At 41.3% G+C, this 24,440-nt stretch overlaps 1 protein-coding gene across 4 annotated transcripts in view; it reads left to right on the forward strand.

Annotated features, from left to right (window-relative positions):
- The window catches only part of LOC137655613 (serine-rich adhesin for platelets-like), a 488,048-nt gene that overhangs the window by 381,923 nt on the left and 81,685 nt on the right, over positions 1–24,440 (forward strand). The window contains exon 1 of one of the 4 annotated variants that reach the window (XM_068389520.1): positions 12,179–12,327. The exons of 2 other annotated variants lie outside the window; for them this stretch is intronic. The gene's annotated coding sequence lies outside the window, so the exon portion shown is untranslated. Of the gene's footprint in view, positions 1–12,178; positions 12,328–24,440 lie in introns of those variants that run through there. One more of the 4 variants, XM_068389521.1, reaches the window with a different exon arrangement.

Below are 24,440 nucleotides of genomic sequence, written 5' to 3' on the forward strand. Positions count from 1 at the left end.
CCTTTATTGAAGGTACTTTTATAAGAATACCTTTAATTACGAGGTACCTTTATTGAAAGTACGTCTTATTAAAGGTACCTTTATAACAGGTACCTCTCAATAAAGGTACTTTATTAAGAGGTACCTCTTAATAACAGGTACCTTTATTGAGAGTACTTTTATTAAGAATACCTTTATTACGAGGTACCTTTATTAGAAGTACCTTTATTAAGAGGTACCTTATTAAAGGTACCTTTATTGAGAGTACCTTTAATATTAAGAATACCTTATTAAGGTACCTTTATTGAGAAGTACTTTATTAAGAGGTACCCTTATTAAGAAGGTACGTTTATTAAGAGGTACCTTTATTAAGAAGTACCTATATTAAGAAGTACCTTTATTGAGAAGTACTTTATTAAGAGGTACCCTTATTAACAGGTACCTTTATTGAGAAGTACGTTTATTAAGAGGTACCCTTATTAAGAAGTACTTTATTAAGAGGTACCTTTATTAAGAAGTACCTTATTAAGAAGTACCTTTATTGAGAAGTACGTTTATTAAGAGGTACCCTTATAACAGGTACTTTATAGAAGTACGTTATTAAGAGGTACCCTTATTAACGTACCTTTATTGAGAGGTACTTTTATTAAGAATACCTTTATTAGAGGTACCTTTATTGAGAAGTACGTTTATTAAGAGGTACCTTTAATAAGAAGTACCTATATTAAGAGGTACCTTTATTGAGAGGTACCTTTATTAAGAGTACCTTTATTGAGAGGTACCTTTATTAAGAAGTTTGTTTGTTAAGAGGTACATTTAATGAGAAGTACCTATATTAAGAGGTACCTTTATTGAGAATACCTTTACTGCGAGTACCTTTATTGAGAGTACGTTTATTAAGAGGTACCTTTATTAAGAAGTACCTATATTAAGAGGTACCTATATTAAGAGGTACCTTTATTAAGAAGTACCTTTATTAAGAGGTACTTTAATTAAGAGGTACCTTTATTAAGATGTACTTATTAAGAGGTACCTATATTAAGAGGTACCTTTATTAAAAAGTTCCTTTATTAAGAGGTACCTTTATTAAAAAAAGTACCGTTATAGAGGTACCTTTGTAAGAGGTACCTTTATTAAGAGGTGGTACCTTTATAAAGAGGTATCTTTATTAAGAAGTACGTTTATAAAGAGGTACCTTCATTAAGAGGTGATACCATTATAATATGGTACCTTTATTAAGAGGTACTTTTATAATTAGAAAGTACCTTTATTAAGAAGTGTTTTTATAAAGAGGAGGTACCTTTATTAAGAGGTACCTTCATTAAAAAGTACCTTCATTAAAAAGTACCTTTATTAAGAAGTAAATGTTACAGAATGTAGGAGGTTAATGAAACTAATTTTACAAAGAAGGACCTTTGATGTTTTTATTTTAATAAGGAAAACGAAGTTTTATAGGCCACATAAAAAACTAAAATTATACCATAGACATCTCTTATTTAGATAGATATGCACACACACGCACATGCACCCCCTATCACCGTTGTATGACTACTTCCTCTCCCCTCTACCCGAGGGATGGAGAGAGCTCAGTGTGATCGAATATATATAACAACTATAGAACAATTGAACACACCCTTTTGCTTTCATATATAAACCGTCACTCTCCACTGTAATTCTCACTTTAACTTTACTTCCTGAACAGGGTCGATGTTTATTGACCGAAATATAGTGTGATTTATTCATATTTCCTGTGTTTCTTTTATGGGCCTTTTTGAAAAAACATATATATATATATATATATATATATATATATATATATATATATATATATATATCACATATATATGTGTGTATATATAAATATATATGTTTATATATACATTTATATATATGAGTGCATATATATATATATATATATATATAGTATATATATATATATATATATATATATATATATATATATATATATATATATATATATATATATACACACACAAACATTCAGAGCGAGCGTTGTTAGCAATCAGACTAAAGTCTCCCACCATCGCCAATCCGCAGTGGCTAGCGTAGCGTGGTGGTGAGAATGGCCAAACCCCAGACATAACTAAGGACATGTGTGAGTCCTTTGCCCTGCAGGGGACCAGAAATGGTTCCAATTGTTGTTTATTGTATGTCTAACCTGAGATCATAGCTAATACCAAATCCAGGAAGTTTCTTGTATGCAATAATGTTTCATTCATGGAGGTATTGCTCTAACTTCTCATAAACCCTGTTTTAACTCTGGAAAGGGTAATTGACACCATAGGAATGTCTGACAAAAATGGGGTAGTTTGTAGCGCTACGGCCAAGCGTCCTAATTTGCTTATTATCGCTCCGACTGTTATCTTGTATAGAATAAAAACGTTTGTAAATGGTCTACGGATCTTAAATATGTTGCGTAAGGGGGGTCCAGGGGGGCGCAGCCCCCTGGGTAAGGACACGGCTTTTAGCATAGGTTAGGTGGGTTTTTTAAGTTAGCTTCTCCCATCGTACTCGTAGGTAAGGAAACTGTTGTGTAAGGGGGGGGGGGTCCGGGGGAGTGTAGCCCTCCTGGGTAAGGATACGGCTTTTAGCATAGGTTAGGTGGGTTTTTAAAGTTAGCTTTTCCCGCCAAAATTGTTTTTAGAACAACGGCCACAGTTCAGAATATTCCCGTTTTCTACGGGATCTGGCCGTCACCCTACAAAGGCTTCCAAAAATGAAAGAAAATTCCTCCACATATCCAAGAGGTATATCAGCCATTGATTATCCACTCTACCATCCATCTCAGAAGAGCTTACAATCCTCTCGATTTGGGTTGCAACTTAAAACCCATTTCAGAAATTGGACCATTCACTTCTTCAGAGGACGGAAGGAAACTTCAGCAAAACTACGGCACCACTGAAGGTATCGTATCCTCAAGTTGTGATGAGGAACTGCCCCAAGAGAATCGAAATAACCAAGGACAAGGAGGGTTCACATGTTTAGAGGTACAGAAGATGCATGGAATTTTCCTGATGTATGTTCCTCTATGAGGAGGATTATCAGAAGAATTTTTTCTCTCTTCTGCACTATAAAAGGCACTCACTCACTCACTCACGCCGGTTGAACTCAGGCCACATTTGGACCCCATGACCGCTCGTGATAGGATTCTTCACTCTTCTCTATCCTGTGCCTGATGGACCCATTCATTTGGGTTTCCCCCAGAGATTCCTACATCCTCCACAAAGGATCTTCTCCAATCTTTTCTTGGCCGTCCTACAGGTCTTCTTCCAGCAACTTCAGCCAAGAATATCCTCTTTGGAGCTCGATCCTCATCCATACGAGCCATATGTCCTGCCCATTAGAGTCTTCTTGATCTAATTACATCACATATGAGGTAGTAGGTTGGCCTGGGCACCAACCGCCCGTTGAGAGTTATGGGGTCCTTTGACTGGTTAGGCAGTACTACATAGGACCCTTCTCTCCGGTTATGGTTCTTTCCCTTTGCCTACACAGACACCGAATAGTCTGGCCTATTCTTTACAGATTCTCCTCTGTCCTCATACACCTGACAACACTGAGATTGCCAAACAATTCTTCTTCACCCAAGGGGTTAACTACTACACTGTAATTGTTCAGTGGCTACTTTCCTCTTGGTAAGGGTAGAAGAGACTCTTTAGTTATGGTAAGCAGCTCCACTAGAAGAAGGACACTGCAAAATCAAACAATTGTTCTCTAGTCTTGGGTAGTGCCATAACCTCTGTACCATGGCCTTCCACTGTCTTGGGTTAGAGTTCTCTTGCTTGAGGGTACACTCGGGCACACTTCTATCTAGTTTCTCTTCCGCTTGTTTTGTTAAAGTTTTTATAGTTTTTATAGAAAATATTTATTTTAATGTTGTTACTATACTTAAAATATTTTATTTTTCTTTATTTCCTTTCCTCACTGGGCTATTTTCCCTGTTGGGGCCCCTGGGCTTATAGCATCCTGCTTTTCCAACTAGGGTTGTAGCTTAGCATTTAATAATAATAATAATAATAATAATAATAATAATAATAAAAATAATAATAATAATAATGTCATTTTTTCTTCACGGAATTTGGAAGATCTGATATGGGTAAATCTTCATGAGAAAAAAAGGTAAATTTACTATTATTGTACAGGGAAGGAAGGAAGTCTTCAGTTCTTACATTCAAGGGAGCGATTGTATTAAAAATATGTCCATAGAATTACTTTGGTTGTTACTAGATCCTTATCTACTATAGTCTATTTCTTTTAATGAGGCGCAAATGCACCGACTCGCAGCGGTGCCCTTTTAGGTCGGAAAAGTTTCCTGATCGCTGATTGGTTAGAATTATCTTGTCCAACCAATCAGCTATCAGGAAACTTTTCCGCGCTAAAAGGGCACCGCTGTGAGTCAATGCAAATCCGTCTCGCTAAAAAAAATGACTATAGTATTAAAGGAGCAATAAGTAAGATATCCTTCCATGTTGAACAGGCTTACATAGCCTAAGTCCTTTTGTATTTTGTATATCAAAATCTGTTTTAATGTTGTAAATGTTTTTTAAAGTATTTTATTTTAATTTTCATTACTTTTTATATCTTTTATTTATTTCCTTTTCTCACTGGGCTATTTTTCCTTGTTGGAGCCCTTGGGCTTATAGCATCTTGCTTTTCCAACTAGGGTTGTAGCTTAGCTAATAATAATAATAATAATAATAATAATAATAATAATAATAGGTTGTTGTATATCAAATATCTGTTTTAATGTTGTTAATGTTTTTAAAGTGTTTTATTTTAATTTTCATTACTTTTTATGTCTTTTATTTATTTCCTTATTTTCTTTTCTCACTGGGCTATTTTTCCTTGTTGGAGCCCTTGGGCTTATAGCATTTTGCTTTTCCAATTAGGGTTGTAGCTTAGCTAATAATAATAATAATAATAATAATAATAATAATAATAATAATAATAATAATAGGTTGTTGGAGGAGGTCCCTGTGTTTCCTTTCCGACAGGAGGTACTCATTGTTTAATTGGCTTCTCCACACGACGTTATCAAGATTGGTTTGATAACAACGCTGATGGTATACATGACCGAATCACAGCAAAAAATAAAGCGCACGATGCATGGCTCTCACAACCTACTTCTGTAGCCCTCAAAGAAAACTTCCAACAGCTAAGATCAGAAGTGCAGAAAATACTCAGAGACATGGAAAATAACTGGTGGAATGACCGTGCAAAAGAAACTCAATCATACACAGATGCAAATAATCAACATGGTCTCTACAACTCTATTAAGATTTTATATGGCCCAACAAAAAGTAGTATAACTCATGTTTGCTGTCTAGAAGGAAACCTCCTAAAAAACAAACTGGAGATAATAGATCGCTGGGCACAACATTTCAGCTTGATCCTTAACCAACGAAATCCTGTAGACCCTAATATCCTCAACAACATCCCTGATGTTCTTCACTCAAAAATCCTAGATACCAACCCCATAGCCAATGTGAATGTGGTAATAAGCACAGCAACATTTCACGGCATGTCCTGGAAATTGATTGATATAATAAACATTGCATTGATGCACATAGTCCCGGGTGGTACTGATGAGGCATAGGACAAGTGATCAAGACGAGATGGCACTCCCCCCCCCCCACCTGCATCCTCTGCCCTCTCTGTTAGTACTAATAGGTTTGGTTGGTCATGTAAGAAGAGTTGGCTGTAATATATACTGTATATATATATATATATATATATATATATATATATATATATATATATATATATATATATATATATGAAAAAATTTTCATATTTAGACGTGTTTTTCATATTCAAATACGACATATATTTCACTACCATAATCGCTGGATTCTCTCTTATACCTCGGGATCAGAGACCCAAGGGAGAATCCCTAAAAAACAATAGCATATAGCCAAGGAGAGGCTAAATGTTATGTCACTGTCATACCAGCTTCCTGGACCAAGGTTAGATTCCCCGGCTGGCCAGAGACCATCGTCTTTGAGGGATTCCAACTTGGGTCTCTGATCCCAAGGTATAGGAGAGCATCCAGAGATTAAGGTCTTGCCAGAGTTGCCATTCGTACGATAATTATCGTACATGTACGATTATTTTGGGTCCGGTACGATGTACGATACATACCTTAGGTATATACAATGTATGTGTGTGTGTTTGATTAAACAATTTTACTAAAATATTTTGAAATAAGTCAATCATGTATCTCTCTAATAATTATATTCAAACTGTGTACGATAAGTTTGGTTGAAAACCTACAATTTTAAGGCTCATTTACGATAATCCAGTCGAAATGATCTGGTAACCCTGGAGACCCAACAGATTTCAGCAGTTTGTTCATTATCAAGGAGTGACAAGAACGGCTTATTAGCCTGTAACTGTCTGTTTCCTTAAGATAATTATGTGAAAATGATTGTGCTACATTTAAAGTTCAATCTCATCCTTCCTCATCTCTGGACAGTGGGGAATGGAAAGAGGTAACATAGGAATCCTTGCACAGTGCTGTAGATTTTTTAACCGGAGTAAACTAGACCAGTTATTATAGCAGGATCTTTTGTCTCAGAACGAGGGTCAATATCAGAAGCAAAAACAACAGGAATTGGATGGTTTACAACACAACCTACAAATAACATGTTGTAGACTACTAAGAAAAAGAACTAGTGGGGAATGTAGAAAGAACCTACAAATAACATGTTGTAGACTACTAAGAAAAAGAACTAGTGGGGAATGTAGAAAGAACCTACAAATAACATGTTGTAGACTACTAAGAAAAAGAACTAGTGGGGAATGTAGAAAGAACCTACAAATAACATGTAGGCTACTAAGAAAAAGAACTAAGTAGAAGTGGGAAATGTAGAAAGAACCTACAAATAACATGTTGTAGACTACTAAGATTGAGAACTAAGTAGAAGTGGGAAATGTAGAAAGAACCTACAAATAACATATTGTAGACTACTAAGATTGAGAACTAAGTAGAAGTGGGAAATGTAGAAAGAACCTCCAAAAAAAAACATGTTGTAGACTACTAAGATTGAGAACTAAGTAGAAGTGGGAAATGTAGAAAGAACCTACAAATAACATGTTGTAGACTACTAAGATTGAGAACTAAGTAGAAGTGGGAAATGTAGAAAGAACCTACAAATAACATGTTGTAGACTACTAAGATTGAGAACTAAGTAGAAGTGGGAAATGTAGAAAGAACCTACAAATAACATGTTGTAGACTACTAAGAAAAAGAACTAATTAGAAGTGGGAAATGTAGAAAGAACCTACAAATAACATGTTGTAGATTACTAAGAAAAAGAACTAATTAGAAGTGGGAAATGTAGAAAGAACCTACAAATAACATGTTGTAGATTACTAAGAAAAAGAACTAATTAGAAGTGGGAAATGTAGAAAGAACCTACAAATAACATGTTGTAGACTAATAAGAATAAGAACTAGTGGGAAATGTAGAAAGAACCTACAAATAACATGTTGTAGATTACTAAGAAAAAGAACTAATTAGAAGTGGGAAATGTAGAAAGAACCTACAAATAACATGTTGTAGACTACTAAGAAAAAGAACTAATTAGAAGTGGGAAATGTAGAAAGAACCTACAAATAACATGTTGTAGATTACTAAGAAAAAGAACTAATTAGAAGTGGGAAATGTAGAAAGAACCTACAAATAACATGTTGTAGACTACTAAGAATAAGAACTAGTGGGAAATGTAGAAAGAACCTACAAATAACATGTTGTAGACTAATAAGAATAAGAACTAAGTAGAAGTGGGAAATGTAGAAAGAACCTACAAATAACATGTTGTAGACTAATAAGAATAAGAACTAAGTAGAAGTGGGAAATGTAGAAAGAACCTACAAATAACATGTTGTAGATTACTAAGAAAAAGAACTAATTAGAAGTGGGAAATGTAGAAAGAACCTACAAATAACATGTTGTAGACTACTAAGAAAAAGAACTAAGTAGAAGTGGGAAATGTAGAAAGAACCTACAAATAACATGTTGTAGATTACTAAGAAAAAGAACTAATTAGAAGTGGGAAATGTAGAAAGAACCTACAAATAACATGTTGCAGACTACTAAGAAAAAGAACTAAGTAGAAGTGGGAAATGTAGAAAGAACCTACAAATAACATGTTGTAGACTACTAAGAATAAGAACTAGTGGGAAATGTAGAAAGAACCTACAAATAACATGTTGTAGACTAATAAGAATAAGAACTAAGTAGAAGTGGGAAATGTAGAAAGAACCTACAAATAACATGTTGTAGACTAATAAGAATAAGAACTAAGTAGAAGTGGGAAATGTAGAAAGAACCTACAAATAACATGTTGTAGATTACTAAGAAAAAGAACTAATTAGAAGTGGGAAATGTAGAAAGAACCTACAAATAACATGTTGTAGACTACTAAGAAAAAGAACTAAGTAGAAGTGGGAAATGTAGAAAGAACCTACAAATAACATGTTGTAGACTACTAAGAATAAGAACTAAGTAGAAGTGGGAAATGTAGAAAGAACCTACAAATAACATGTTGTAGATTACTAAGAAAAAGAACTAATTAGAAGTGGGAAATGTAGAAAGAACCTACAAATAACATGTTGTAGACTACTAAGAATAAGAACTAAGTAGAAGTGGGAAATGTAGAAAGAACCTACAAATAACATGTTGTAGACTACTAAGAATAAGAACTAAGTAGAAGTGGGAAATGTAGAAAGAACCTACAAATAACATGTTGTAGATTACTAAGATTGAGAACTAAGTAGAAGTGGGAAATGTAGAAAGAACCTACAAATAACATGTTGTAGACTACTAAGATTGAGAACTAAGTAGAAGTGGGAAATGTAGAAAGAACCTCCAAAAAAACATGTTGTAGACTACTAAGATTGAGAACTAAGTAGAAGTGGGAAATGTAGAAAGAACCTACAAATAACATGTTGTAGACTACTAAGATTGAGAACTAAGTAGAAGTGGGAAATGTAGAAAGAACCTACAAATAACATGTTGTAGACTACTAAGATTGAGAACTAAGTAGAAGTGGGAAATGTAGAAAGAACCTCCAAAAAAAACATGTTGTAGACTACTAAGATTGAGAACTAAGTAGAAGTGGGAAATGTAGAAAGAACCTACAAATAACATGTTGTAGACTACTAAGATTAAGAACTAAGTAGAAGTGGGAAATATAGAAAGAACCTACAAATAACATGTTGTAGACTACTAAGAATAAGAACTAGTGGGAAATGTAGAAAGAACCTACAAATAACATGCTGTAGACTACTGAGAAGAAGAACTAGTGGGAAATGTAGAAAGAACCTACAAATAACATGCTGTAGACTACTAAGAATAAGAACTAGTGGGAAATGTAGAAAGAACCTACAAATAACATGTTGTAGACTACTAAGAAAAATAACTAACTAGAAGTGGGAAATGTAGAAAGAAGGGAATAAAAGTTACAGAAAATGGCCCAAGGAAGAATCTATGTGTTTAGACTCCCTCCAACCTAAAAGAAAAATTAGTAAAGCTAAGAGAGATGGGTTAGTTTGTCTACAACTACACAAAAATTGTGATGGTGCGTGGATTTCAATAGCCAGTGATTGCAACTACTTTTACTAGCAATAATCCGCTTCTTAAGTTTGGTTCAACTCTGATCATCTGCCAATGCAAGGTTTAAATGTGTTTATTTGTGAAGAGAGAGAGAGAGAGAGAGAGAGAGAGAGAGAGAGAGAGAGAGAGAGAGAGAGAGAGAGAGAGAGAGAGAGAGAGAGAGAGAGAGAGAGATATGAGAGTTCACGCTCAGCGCAAGCACGACTTTGCTGTTAAACAAAAATTCCAGTATATTATGGCTTGTAACTTTGCTTCAATCTTTTAATTATAATTCCTACAATTATCTCTCACAAAAAATTAACACTGGTATCTATAAATAAAGTTAAAACTCTCGGTTAGCCAGGGCACCAGCCACCCGTTGATACTACCGTTAGAGAATTATTGGGTCCTTTGACTGGCCAGACTAGTACATTGGATCCCTCTCTCTGGTTACAGCTCCTTTTGCCTTTGCCTACACATACACCGAATAGTCTGGTCTACTCTTTCCACATTCTCCTCTGTCCTCGTACACCTGACAACAATGAGATTACCAAACAATTCTTCTTTGCTTAAGGGGTTAACTACTGCACTGTATTTGTTCAGTGGCTACTTTCCTCTTGGCAAGGATAAGAGACTCTTTATCTATGGTGAGAAGCTATTTTAGGAGAAGGACACTGTAGTCTTGTGCAGTGCTATAGCCTCTACCATGGTCTTCCATTGTCTTTGGTAAATTTCTGATGATTGAATTTTTTTCGTGTCATTAATCAATTTAATCTCAATGAAACGGACAATTCTGCAGTAGCTTCTTTCAGTCTGTTTAAGTTCCTGTCTCATATTGATAATTATCACCTGTACTTTAGTCACATTAATATTTCCACGTGAATCAAATAAATTTATTTTTCAGTCATAATGTAGGTTTATTGACAGTTGTATTTACTAAAAATTCTTCTTCATTCAAGGAGTTAACTGCTGCACAGTAGCTGTTCAGCGGCTACTTTCCACTTTGTAATGATAGAACACACACTTTATCTATGGCAAGCTTTTCTTCTAGGAGAAGGACGCTCCAAAGTCAAACCATTGTTCTCTAGTCTGGGGGCAGTACCATAGCTTCTGTATCATGGTCTTCCATTGTCTTGGGTTAGAGTTCTCTTGCTTGAGGGTACACTCGGGCACATTGTTCTGTCTGTTTCCTTATTTCCTTTACACACCGTGGTATTTTTCCAACTAGGAGGCCTTTAGTGGGTGAAGTAAACTAACGCTCAGAGAGTGGATGTGGATTGAAACTAAATAAGGAAAACTGAAAAGAATAGAGAGGGTAACAAATAAGAATATACAGAAACGTAGAATGAAGATAAGAACAAACTTTTGAAAATGGACTGGGACTAGGTAAAAAAAATACAAAAATGACATAGAATGGGATAAATTTACATCAGGTATGTGTGGTGGTATAAAAAAAAAGCCAGAAAAGTTAACGTGAATCCAGATGATATGAAGACTTCAGAAAAAGACAATGGCTAGATAGATAGAACCTTGAAAAAAGTCGATTTGAACCAGCTAAAGAAAGAAAACATAGGCTACAGAAAGTGGAGTGGGACCAGATTAAAAGATCTACAAAATTTGGAGTGGTGCTAAACAAAAAGATTTATAGAAAGTGGAGAGTGACCACATATAAAGATAACAGAAAGTGGATTTGGACCAGATTAAAAGATCTACAAAAAATGGAGTGGTACTAAATGAAAAGATCTACAGAAAGTGGAGAGTGACCACATATAAAGATAACAGAAAGTGGATTTGGACCATATTAAAAGATCTACAAAATTTGGATTGGTGCTAAACAAAAAGATTTACAGAAAGTGGAGAGTGACCATATATAAAGATAACAGAAAGTGGATTTGGACCAGATCAAAAGATCTACATACTATATGAAAAGATCCACAGAAGTGGCCTAGGATAAAATAATAAGATATACAGAGAGTGGACTTGGGGCAGATAAAAAGATTCCAGAAAACGTAGTGGGACTAGATAAAAGTCTACTATAAGTGCAATGGGACCAGATAAAAAGATCTACAGAAGGTGGAGTGGGACCAGACGTATAGAGCCACAAAAAGTGGAGTGGTACTAAATGAAAAGATCTACAGAAAGTGGTATGGGACTAGAATATGACCATGCAATAAAGAATAATCAAAACGGGCCAAATGAATGATCTAAAGTTAATTATTAATGTTACAGAAAGCTACAGAAAAATGAGAATCATCACTCTCGTTCGAATTTGGCGCCTGTGACGTACGGTCACATTAGCTGACATCAGGGGTGCCATTCGTACGATAATTATCGTACATGTACGATCATTTTAGGTCTAGTACGATGTACGATACATACCTTATGTATATACATATATGTGAGTGTGTGTGTGTGTGATTAAACAATTATACTAAAATATTTTGAAATAAGCCAATCAATCATGTAACTCGTAAATAATTATTTTGAAACTGTGTACGATAATTTTGGTTGAAAAACGACAACTTTAAAGCTCATGTACGATAATCCAGTCGAATAATCTGGCAACCCTGGCTGACATAAACAAGGGAGTGGAACGAAGGATTTTTGGCTTCCGAAGCAATGGCGTCTTCATCGTAAAAGGTTATTTTATCAATTATTTACGCCCTTAAGCCAGACTGTGGGTGTTGTGAGTGCAATGCTTAGAAACTGCTGACCACACTTCACCTACAGTATGTATTAAAGTCTGTTAAATCACGATTTATTGGTGTTTAAATTGGGCTGGAAGAAATTTGTTTACATCGTTAGCATACCCGATTAGGGTTCGGGTACCGTCATGAAAACACGGTAGCTTAGCCTGTGGGGTTACTTTGGGTTCTCTCGGGTTCATTACAATGCCCTATGTCTTATGAACCAGCTTTTAATTATATTTGCTTAATATAAAAACTTTTCTTAATATGGAAGGTCACCTCTAGACGCCAACACCGTTTCAGTCTTGCCAACAACGTTAACTCTTCGTGACGTTTTCCCACAAAAGTTATCCTATTATCTGTTAAAATATTGTAGGTGGGTTGTAGAATATATAGATCCTTTGGGTTTTACATATATAACATAATTTATTAAAAACTAGTGCACATATGTTAGTGGATGTGGGGTTACTCTCAGGGGCTACATGTCAAAACGTTCACATCAGAAATTTTTAATTTAAAAATGCAGAAATATGCTTAGTCAAACGTTTTTTCACATGTTTTAAAGACCGTAAACTCGAAATAAAGTTCTCAAATGTATAATTGTTGAAGAGGATTCATAAATATGGTTTTATGGTGTTTAAGAACTATCTCAAGCAGAACTTTTTAAAAATATGCAAAATACTAAATTTGCCTTAAGTGTTTGGCTCTGAGTGTTATTTAGCCTATAATGTACAGTATCATATTAAATTAGCATGGATAACAAAGCAATAAACAGTGAATTGTAATTATTTCATAGTTCATGCATCATTTTTCTCGCTGTATGATAATTCGTGGTTATTTTAGAAAGTTCGGATTCGAAACGTAATGGTGTAGTAGATTAGGGAGCCTTTGTATATCAGCGGCCAGTTCTTCCTGCGTGCATAAAAAAAGAACATCACTAATTTAACCTTAACACCCCCTAACCTAACCTACAAGCCGTGCCCTTGCCTAATGGCGGGGACTAATGCTCCTGGCGACCCCCCTTAGACTGCCGTATTCAAAGTCAGCCGTCATCATTCACACAGGTGGCCGCTATCATACATACGCCCCTAGAATAGTGTAAGCCACTTGTAAATAACATTTTCAGAGCCTTTTTTGGTTTTTGGGACAGAGTGGGTGTAAAATTTTAAAATTTACGACTGAAAAACCCCTTTTTAAAACTGAAAGAAACACAAAGCACCTAACCTAACCTAGGAATCATATCCTAACCTACTTACCTACTGGGGGGCTACGCCTCATGCGACCTCCCCCCTAGACTTCCGTATATCTCGCTTACCCTAAGACTAAGTCTCAACTTTGTGTTTTATTTTAACTAGCTTCACTCCTGGCAAGGTAACACTAAATCATATCTCGTAAATCGTAAAACTATCTTTATATCGTATATCAGATCAAAATGAACACCAACTTCCCCTGTAAAGTAAATTGATTTGACAACTAATAAGAAAGTTTACACCTTTTCAAACCAACTACATTCACCTTGCATAATTTCTATTATTGATCTCGATCTGAAATACATTCCATCTGAAATTAATGTCTACTGAAGTATTTGCTGACGTATAATATTAGTCAAAAAAAATTTTGAGTTCTGATGAGATCTGACTATTAATTGCTTTTCTTCCGATCACATTGTTCTTTTAGCGATGCTTCTCGTTAAGAAAATTAGAGGTAAGTGTATGGATTGTTGGGTGAGCAGACCTGCGGCTCATAGAAAATGAGACCACCTTCCTATCCGTGTCCGATGTTCATTGTATGTTGGTTAATGAAGTAACGCTAATTAATTGCTTATTGGTCGTTGCTCGCAAATGAACATTATTTCATTGCTCCACTGTTCTGGCAAGCATTACATGCTGTGCTACGCTCATTAGCCGAGTGTGAAAGTATTTTGGTGGACAAAAATTTGGTGAAATAACTACCTACACATAACCCAAGTTAAACTACCACACACTGTTCTGCCTTTGTATTGAATGATGAGAATGGGTGTAATGTCATAACACTATAAGTTTTTTCAACTACTATTTTAGTAGTTAATTGCTGTATTCACCAGCCTTGCTGTTGAAGAACTCAGTTTTATAATGTAAGGAAACTTACAAATTATCTCCAGTTGGATCATATTTTCAGTTAGGATGCATTTCTCTATTGCAGAGGAATTTCTCCTTTAACAATCCTTTATGTCCCTCTTGGTTGGTTCAGTTGATACGATAAATTTGTGTAGTGTATAGTTTTCCAATTCACGTAACCAGCCATAAGTTAGGACGTTGTCACAGAGACTTAAAACTTTATATATGAGAGTATGAAAATCCACACCAATTAACCCTTTTAACCCCAAAGGACGTACTGGTACGTTTCACAAAACCCATCCCTTTACCCCCATGGACGTACCAGTACGTCCTTGCAAAAAAATGCTATAAAATTTTTTTTTTCATATTTTTTATATTATTTTGAAAAAATTCAGGCATTTTCCAAGAGAATGAGACCAACCTGACCTCTCTATGACAAAAATTAAGGCTGTTAGAGCAATTTAAATAAAATATACTCCAAAATGTGCTGGGAAAAAAATAACCCCTTGGGGGTTAAGGGTTGGAAATTTCCAAAGAGCCTGGGGGTAAAAGGGTTAATACACGTAAAGGTCAAAAGTCAAGGTCGAGAAATAAGCTGCCACAGCGGAGGTCTGTGTTCTACTGAGTGCCCCTCCAGTTAGTTAGATAATTATTTTGGCTGAGATAGACAGAAGAATGAGAATATTGGCTTTAGCCAAGGCTGTAATGTTTAAGGGTCTAATTGTGTATTTGTGTTGGCAAGACTGTGTAAAATATAGTAAACCACAGTAGTTTATGTGACCTGTCAAAAATAACAGCAAAATTTATATTTTAAACATCAGACTTACCCGGTGGTTATATAAAAATAGCTTTAGTCCCTGACGTCCAGCAGAAATTCAAAACTTCCGGCAGTCACAGATAGAGTAGCCAGGTGTACCACCAGCGCCCTCTCACGCGAGGTACCTAGAACCATTCCATGATTCCTCAGATCTTCCCTGCCGCCATTGCTGGCGACATCGTTGGATATTCGCTCGTTAATTAACCTGGATTTTGGCAGTTATCTTTGGTGATGTACTACTAATTTGGTTATTGGCTTTCGCTTGTTGGATTTTGCTTTCGGATTCTCTTGAAACTTTATTGATTTTGATTATTTTGACACTTGCTTGTTTTGATCTCTCTTATTAACTATTCATAATGGCCGACCCTTCTCCTGCTAATAGAAAGTGTGTGAAAGGGTGTAAGACCCGGCTTCCTAAAGCCTCTGTAGATCCCCACTCAATTTGTGTTAAATGTAGGGGTAAAGTATGTGAGTTGGGGGATCGGTGTGACGAATATGTTTTGTTGTCTGAAAGTGAGTGGCTGGAATTTGACCGCTATACTCATAAACTTCAGAGAGACAGAGTTAGACGTAGTTCTTCTCGTTCTAGAAAGTTATCCACTTCCCGTATCATTGAACCTAATCCTTCCCCTGTGGTGGTAGTTTCAGATCCCACTACTGTTACCGCTGAGCCTACGCTTAAAGACATGATGTTCGCTATTCAAGCCCTGGGAGTAAGGGTTGAATCGCTCGCTGTGGACAGGAACCAACTTATGTCCGATATGAATCAATTAAAAAGTGTTAGTGTGAAAAGTGCGGTTAATGTGTTTAGTGGAGTGGAGGGTGCGTCTGCTCGGACCTGTTGTTCACCTAGCCTTAGACCTCTTCCAAGCTCCCTAACCCCTGGGAGAAGGCATGTCGATCGGCGAAAGGGAACGAGAGGCGTTATCGCTCGAGCAGACGTCCCCTCGAGCGTTCCTGTTGACGCTTCACGGGACGCTCACCCTCACCATGGGAAAGGTGAGGTTAAAGTGTTTACCCCATCTTCGGATGACACAGCTCCCAGCACGGGCTGGCGTCAAGCCTCCAGACCTCTTAAGAGGAAAGTGAATGCAGTAGCTCAACTTCGTGCCTTGTCACCGCAAGCGCCTGGTTGTAGCCATTGGAGCAGTCCAGAGCGTTTTCCTTCGTCTGGAGAAGGTTCTCCTGCTAAACGTCCTGACAGGATGTCGGAGTCTGACAAACGTCAAGTCTAGCCTGTTGCAGATCTAGTTCCTGAGTCTGGTATCACTTCAGTTCATGCTCCGCTGCCACCGTCAGACTGGTTGTCATCTTCTGGACACTCGGCGAGTTACTTGAGCGACGAAGAAGGCGAGTTTGCGGTTGAAATAACTTCTCCTGCGTTACCGCAAGTTGACCCGAATTGGAGTATGCTGCAAGACATGCAGCAGCAACTCTCTTCTTTTATGCAGACGTATCAACCTGCTGTCAACAAGATCCCGACTGCCGGGAAACTTCTCAATTTGACGCTAAGCGTCGTAAGGCTGTTAGTCTAGAGGTGCTTGACGACGGATAGCTTCCCAAGCGTCAAGCGGTTAAACACGGCGCTGAACGACGTGATAAGGTTTCTGTGAAACGTCGAGATCCAGATCCTCTTGACACCAAATGTCAAACGTCCAGGCGTGACGCCGAGCGTCAAGCGATCAATTGTGACGACGATCGCCAAGCAGCTAAACGTGACGTCGAGCGTCAAGTAAAACGTGACGCCAAGCGTCAATCAGATGCTGAACGACATGCAGTTGAATGTGACGCCAAGCATAAGAGCAGCAGACGTCATGATGACGCCAGTCATACCGATCATCATGATCGCGAGTGACTTCTTTCAGAGCGTCGAGCGTTGGATCATTGTGACGCCGTACGTGTTGACCCTGCACCTGTGTATGACAGAAGTCAGGCCTGTAAGGAGTCTCCTCTAGTTCTGCAAGATGCCTCTGCGTCAGTTAGAGTTTTATCGGAGGAAGAGCTAGATGATCACTTCTCCCCGGCTGAACTTTTGGAAGAATTCTCTGAGGGAGAAGAGCCTAAAACCCTTGATCATTCAGTCGATCTTAAGAAGATTATGAAAGTCTTTACGGAAGAATTTCCAGACCATTTTGTTCCTGTTGCTCCCCGTTCACCTCCTTCGGAGTTTACCTTAGGGAAAGCAGCGAAGGAATCGCTGTTCACTGAGATGGTTCTCTCTTGAAGAGAGCATTAAGGATGTTGGGAGATTGGATGCAGTCCAAAAAAGACCAAGGCAAGACAGCCTTCTCTTTTCCTCCAGCTAGATCAGCGTCCAGGTCAAGTGTGTGGTACGAGACGGGAGAAGTTCTCGGCTTGGGAGTTCCTTCCTCTGCCCAGGACGACTTTTCAAGCCTAGTAGACACTCCTCGTCGGTCGGCCATGAGAAGGACTAAGATTCTATGGTCTACTTCTGAGTTCGATCGTCTCCTCTAAGGCATCTTCAGAGCCTTCGAGATTTTCAACTTTCTGGATTGGACTCTGGGAGCCTTGGGGAAGAAAGTTTCAACCCTAAAAGATACTGACACTGTTGATTTTATCCACATCATGTCATGTATGGATAAAGCCGTTAGAGACGTCTCTAATGAGTTGGCAGCCCTATTCACAGCTGGGGTTCTTAAGAAAAGAGTGCAGATGTGTTCTTTTCTTTCTATGGGGGTCACACCCTTCCAGAAGTCTGAGTTGCTGTTTGCACCTCTTTCTCCCTCTCTGTTTCCTCAGGAGTTAGTGAGAGAGGTTGCTTCCGCTTTGACCCAGAAGGCCGCTCAAGATTTAGTCTTAAAGACTGCAAGGAAGGTCCTACCGACTTCCTTTACTAGCCGCAAACCGAAAGAAGAAACTCCCTTCCCTCAGTTTTCACAGCCTTTTCGAGGGAAGTCCGTCAGTAGGGGTAGCTCCAGACCCGACGGGAGGAGAGCAAGAAGGAGAGGTTCCAGACCTGGGCGAAGCAGAGTGTGACTGCTTTCGCCTTCAGACAAGCAGTAGGAGCCAGACTGAACAACGTATGGCGAGCTTGGGAGAGAAGGGGAGCTGACCCTTTGTCTGTTCTTGTTCTAAAGGAGGGATACAAGATTCCTTTCATAATGAAACCTCCGTTAGTTTTAGATCCGATAGATCTCTCTCCCAGATACAAGGAGGAGTCGAAGAGGCAGGCTATGCACCTCCAAATGTCTCTCTTGTTGGAGAAGAAGGCAGTAGAGAGGGTGCGAGACTTGAGGTCACCAGGGTTCTACAACCGCCTATTCCTGGTTCCCAAGAACTCGGGGGATGGAGACCAGTCCTGGACGTAAGTATCCTCAACGACTACGTTCAGAAGACAAAGTTCTCCATGGAGACTCCAAAGACTGTGCTAGCAGCAGTAAGAAAGGGCGACTGGATGGTCTCTTTAGACCTCCAGGACGCTTACTTTCATAAACCCATTCATCCAAGTTTAAAGTGTTACCTGAGGTTCATTTACAGGAAGGAAGTCTTCCAGTTTCGGGCCTTGTGTTTCGGCCTCAGTACCGCTCCTCTAATTTTCACGAAGCTTATGTTAAATGTACCGAGTATGCTGCACTCAAGAGGCATCAGAGCCTCCTTGTATCTGGACGACTGGCTTCTTAGAGCTCATTCCTTCAATCGCTGTCTGGAGGATCTGCATCTGACATTGAGATTGTCAGAGGAACTGGGTCTTCTTGTAAACACAGAGAAGTCCCAACTGATTCCATCCCAGAAGATCCTCTATTTGGGGATGGAGATTCGGAGTCTAGCTTTTCAGGCTTTTCCGTCACCCTCAAGGATACAACAAGCCCTCCTGAAACTTTGTACTTTTCTAGAGAAAAGAGTTTGTTCGGTAAGAGAGTGGATGAGTCTGCTGGGAACCCTCTCCTCGCTGGAATAGTTTGTTTCCCTGGGAAAACTGAATCTCTGGCCTCTTCAATTCCACCTCAATCTTCATTGGAACAAAGAGGAGAGCCTAAAGACGGAAAGTATTCCCCTTATGGAACCAGTAAGAAGTTGCCCCAGTGGTGGAACGACCTGGGCAAGCTTCAGGAACGTCTCTCATTGGAACAAAGGAACCCAGACCTTGTGTTGTGTTCCGATGCCTCGGACTTTGGGTGGGGAGCAACACTGGGCAAGTTGGAGATCTCAGGTCTGTCGACAAGGGATCAGGAGAGCCTCCACATCAATCAGAAGGAGCTGTTGGCAGTCCTTTTGGCCCTCAAAGGTTTCGAAGGGTCGGTGTTGAACAAAGTTTGTGCAGGTCAACGCCAACAACACTACAGCATTGGCCTACATAGCCAAACAAGGCGGAACTCACTCGAGGTCACTTTACGAGACTGCAAAGATTCTTCTCGTTTGGGCAAAGGAAAGGAATGTAACCCTGCTTACAAGGTTCATCCAAGGAGAAAATAACGTGATGGCAGACAGCGTCAGCAGGAGAAATCAAGTTCTGTCCACGGAGTGGACATTGCATCAAGAGGTCTGCAAGAAGCTATGGCGGATTTGGGGTCGTCCGTCCACAGACTTGTTCGCAACCTCGAAAACGAAAAGGCTGGAGACATACTGCTCCCCAGTTCCGGATCTCGAAGCAGCACACATAGACGTTTTCTTACTGGATTGGTCTTGCCTGGACATGTACGCATTCCCACCATTCAAAGTTCTGTACAAGGTGTTATAAAAGTTTGTGTCACACGAGGGAACCAAGTTGACTATAGTGGCTCCCTTTTGGCCATCAAGAGAATGGTTCACAGAGGTACTGGAATAGCTGGTGGACATTCCGAGAAGTCTCCCATTGGCATTTAGCAAAAATATTGGCTTCAGAAATGGCAAAGCTGTATGCTCCTTGCAACTTGGATCCATGGCCTAAGTCTTTCGAGATTCCAAACCTTTCCGATGTGGTTGGAGAAGGTCCTGTGCCTTGTAAGAGCACTGAAGTTCTATCTGGACAGAACTAAAGAATTAAGAGGTACGTCAGAAGCTCTTTGGTGTTCGGTCAGGAAACCCTCGTTACCGATGTCAAAAAATGCCCTATCATTTTTTATCAGACTCTTGATAAGAGAGCCTCACTCACACTGCGGTGAGGCAGACCTCAAACTGCTGAAAGTGAAAACTCATGAAGTTAGAGCTGTAGCAACTTCTGTAGCTTTCAGGCAGAATCGTTCTTTGCAGAGCATCATGGACACAACCTTTTGGAGGAGTAAATCTGTGTTCGCCTCACATTACTTGAAGCATGTCCAGACTCTTTATGAGGACTGCTACCCTTTGGGACCATTCGTAGCAGCGAGTGCAGTAGTGGGGGAAGGATCAACCACTATGTTCCCCTAATCCTAGTACCCTTTTTCTTCTCTTGGAACTTTTATATTTTTATGGTTGTTTGTGGAAATTGGTCGACAGTCTTCCGCAATCTTTGATTTTAGTCAGGTGGTCAATTTTGTTCCTTAAGAGCGCCCGGAACAAGGGTATTGGTTGAGGTCCTGTCACATAGAGGTATTTACACCGTTTTGACAGCTCCTAGAGGTCTTCAGCCCCCTGGGTGGATCGCTGGATCTCATAAGGAAAGCGGACATAATGAAGCAGAGAATCATTGAAGTCAGCTTCCTTATCTGGTACGAATCCTTAAGCTTGTTTTTATTAACTCAAGTAATATTCCAACAATGTTGGCTGTCTCTGACCCTCCACCAAGGGTGTCAATCAGCTATTTTTATATAACCACCGGGTAAGTCTGATGTTTGAAAATATATTTTCATGATAAAATAAATTTGTTCCGTAACCGAAATACAAACCACGCTATTTACAAAGGGTTATTACTTTTAGCGTAGCTGAAATGGCGAGCCATTAGAATTTAACGAGGGTGTATTACCCCCGCGCTAGTTAGCGGGGGGGTAGGGGAGTAGTAGCTAGCTACCCCTCCTCCCCCTCACACACAGGTGAATACCCACTTTCACTTTTGGCTCGGACTGTGACAGACGTCTCTATCTTGGTCCTCGCTTGCAGCCATTGTCTGTTTTGTCTTTTTTTTTTTTTTTTTTTTTTTTTTTTTTTTTTTTTTTTTTTTCCTGTCCAGGCTTGAGCTTTTCCTCTTTTGGGGGGTTCTTCTCTTGCCTTTTTTTCGTGCGACTATGCTCTTGGTGCTGAGCGGTCGCACCTGCAGTTTCGCTCAAGGGGCTGGGCAACTGCAGGAGCTCCTCTTCGGAGGATTGCCCCTTTTAGGTCACTGGCTGACCAGTCTCTTCCACGAAGTGTTTCTCTTTCGTTCGCGAGAGAGTACACTCATAGAGACTCCTCTTCGGAGGTTTCTTCTGTTGCTGTTGGCCTCCCTCGCCGTAAGGCCCTCCGTCCGCCTCGTCGTAAGGGCCTCTCATCTCCCTATAAGGGTGCTTGAGGCGCCTTTTTGAATCTCCGTTTGCAGCCTACAACTTCTTTTTCTCGATCTTCCGTCTTGGTGCAGATGGACAGCAGTCTAATCTCGTCTTCCGACGGGCAACGGTCTTCCCGACGGACAACGGTCTTCCCGACGGACAGCGGTCTTCCGACGGACATCAGTCTCCCGGCGGACAACGATCCCTTCGGGGCAAAGGGTTGCCCCCACGGGGGTTCTTCCCTTGCGTGTCAGGGTTTCCCTGCGCGCCCTTCTGTTCGTCAGCGCTCTCCTGTTCGTCAGCGCTTTCAAGATGATCTTCCCTGCGGTTCCTGTTACGTGCCCTGTGCGCCCACGTTCGCCCTCGCGATCTAGAACTTCGGTTCAGGTCGGGGTCAAGGACTCTTCTTCTTTGCGCAGGCTTCCACGCGTAGCCTTCTGCTCGTCAGCGATCATCAGCTCGTCAGCGATCATCAGCTCGTCAGCGATCATCAGCTCGCCAGCGATCGTCAGCTCGTCAGCGATCATCAGCTCGCCAGCGATCTCCGGATCGCCCACGTGTGTTACAGCTGGCACGCCAACGTTCTCCAACACTTCTGAAGGAACATGGTTCGCCAGCTACCAGCTCAACTGCGGATGCTGATCGCCATCGCGCGACCCTCAACTGCAGATGCTGATCGCCATCGCGCGACCCTCAACTGCGGATGCTGATCGCCATCGCGCGACCCTCAACTGCAGATGCTGATCGCCATCGCGCGACCCTCAACTGCAGATGCTGATCGCCATCGCGCGACCCTCAACTGCGGATGCTGATCGCCATCGCGCGACCCTCAACTGCGGATGCTGATCGCCATCGCGCGACCCTCAACTGCGGATGCTGATCGCCATCGCGCGACCCTCAACTGCGGATGCTGATCGCCATCGCGCGACCCTCAACTGCGGATGCTGATCGCCATCGCGCGACCCTCAACTGCGGATGCTGATCGCCATCGCGCGACCCTCAACTGCGGATGCTGATCGCCATCGCACAACCCTGAACGATTGCCCGCTTACGCATGCTGCTCCTCATCGCACAACCCTGAACGATCGCCCTCTTGCGGATGTTAATCACCATCGCACCCTTTCACGCGATCATTCACCTGCGCATGCTGCTCGCCATCGCACAACCCTGAACGATTGCCCGCTTACGCATGCTGCTCCTCATCGCACCACCCTGAACGATCGCCCTCTTGCGGATGCTGATCACCATCGCACCCTTTCACGCGATCATTCACCTGCGCATGCTGCTCGCCATCGCACAACCCTGCACGATTGCCCGCTTACGCATGCTGCTCCTCATCGCACAACCCTGAACGCTCGCCCTCTTGCGGATGCTGATCACCATCGCACCCTATCACGCGATCATTCACCTACACATGCTGCTCGCCATCGCTTACCGCCAGCGATCTTCTTCACCTACGCGGCAGCACGATCCCTCGCCGTCACGCCCATTCGCCTGCGCGCCCGCGCGATCGCTCGCCTGCGCGCCCGCGCGATCGCTCGCCACCGCGATCGCTCGCCTGCGCGCCCGCGCGATCGCTCGCCTGCGCGCCCGCGCGATCGCTCGCCTGCGCGCCCTCGCGACCGCTCGCCTGCGCGCCCGCGCGACCACTCGCCTGTGCGCCCACGCGACCATTCGCCTTTGCGCGACCGTTCGCCCTCGCGCGACCGTTCGCCCTCGCGCGACCATAGTTCGCGGCGAATTCCACAGCCGGTGGTAGCAGCAGGGACGCGTGCTCCTAGGCGGCACTCGGGATCACCTCCATCCAAGCACAGGTTGGTAGTGCAGGACGAAGACAGGTCAGTACAGCATTCTTCCCACCTTCTTTTCAGGCAGGAACCGTCGTGTCCTCTCCAAAGGATCGCCCGATCCCTTTCACCTTAGCGAGGATTTCGGACTCTGTGTCCTTGGAGCAGCAGACATGGTTTGATCCGCTGGCACGGGCGTTAATGAGGTTTATGAAACCAGCACTCACCGGCCAGGGTAACAAACCAGCGGCTGTCTCTCCTACGCTGAAGAGAAAGAGAGGAGTGGACTTCGTGGTGACTTCCCCCAGGGCGAAGTTGGTTCCCAAGAGGTCGGTCTCGAGGGTCCCCTCTCCTGCACGAGTACTCTCTCCTTCTCCCGCCCTGGAAGGATTTTTGGCGGGGGGGCTTTCCGTTGAAGATTTCTCCATCGGACAAGGGGTGACTGCTTACCTCTTCCTCTGGGAGCTTACCAGGTTCTTTCCCTCCTCGGTTACGGCCCGAGGTTTGGTTCAAGGAAGCTACAGGAAGATCAAGGGTACTTTCCTCCTCTCGAGCTCAGGCACCTTGGCCTTTCGTCGTTAAGTATCTACTTGCGGACAAGCTCGATGTTGTACCATCTGGACGCACTGACTGAAGGCTTCCTTCGGGTGTCTCATCTGTGGAGGTCAACGACCTCAGACACCCTTCCATCCTTGAGAAGAGTTTTGTCTTTGCCCAAGGACAGAGACTTAAACATCTGCTGTGCGGAGTAAATCGACTTCCGGTTTCACTCCTCCAAGGCGCTTTCTTCCAGACTCTGCAGGGCTCCAGCTCCCTTTTCTTTCAACCACGTCGGCCTAAGTTATCGGCTACGACAACTGGGACAAGGTGTCCAATTGCAGTTTCCTCCTGTCAGGAACAGATGGCACGGGAGACTCCCCCGGGGGGGCATAGTCCTAAAAGGAGTTCACGAACTCTAGGATTGCAGGTTTTTTCGCTGGGAGGATGCTTAAGGTTACTCATCCGAATGACAGCTTCCCGATGCCCATTCCCGCACAATCTCTGTGAGTAGCCAAGGATATCGCGCCTGCCGTCT

The sequence above is a fragment of the Palaemon carinicauda genome, chromosome 16, assembly GCF_036898095.1.
Source record: "Palaemon carinicauda isolate YSFRI2023 chromosome 16, ASM3689809v2, whole genome shotgun sequence".
Classification (NCBI taxonomy): Eukaryota; Metazoa; Arthropoda; class Malacostraca; order Decapoda; family Palaemonidae; genus Palaemon; species Palaemon carinicauda.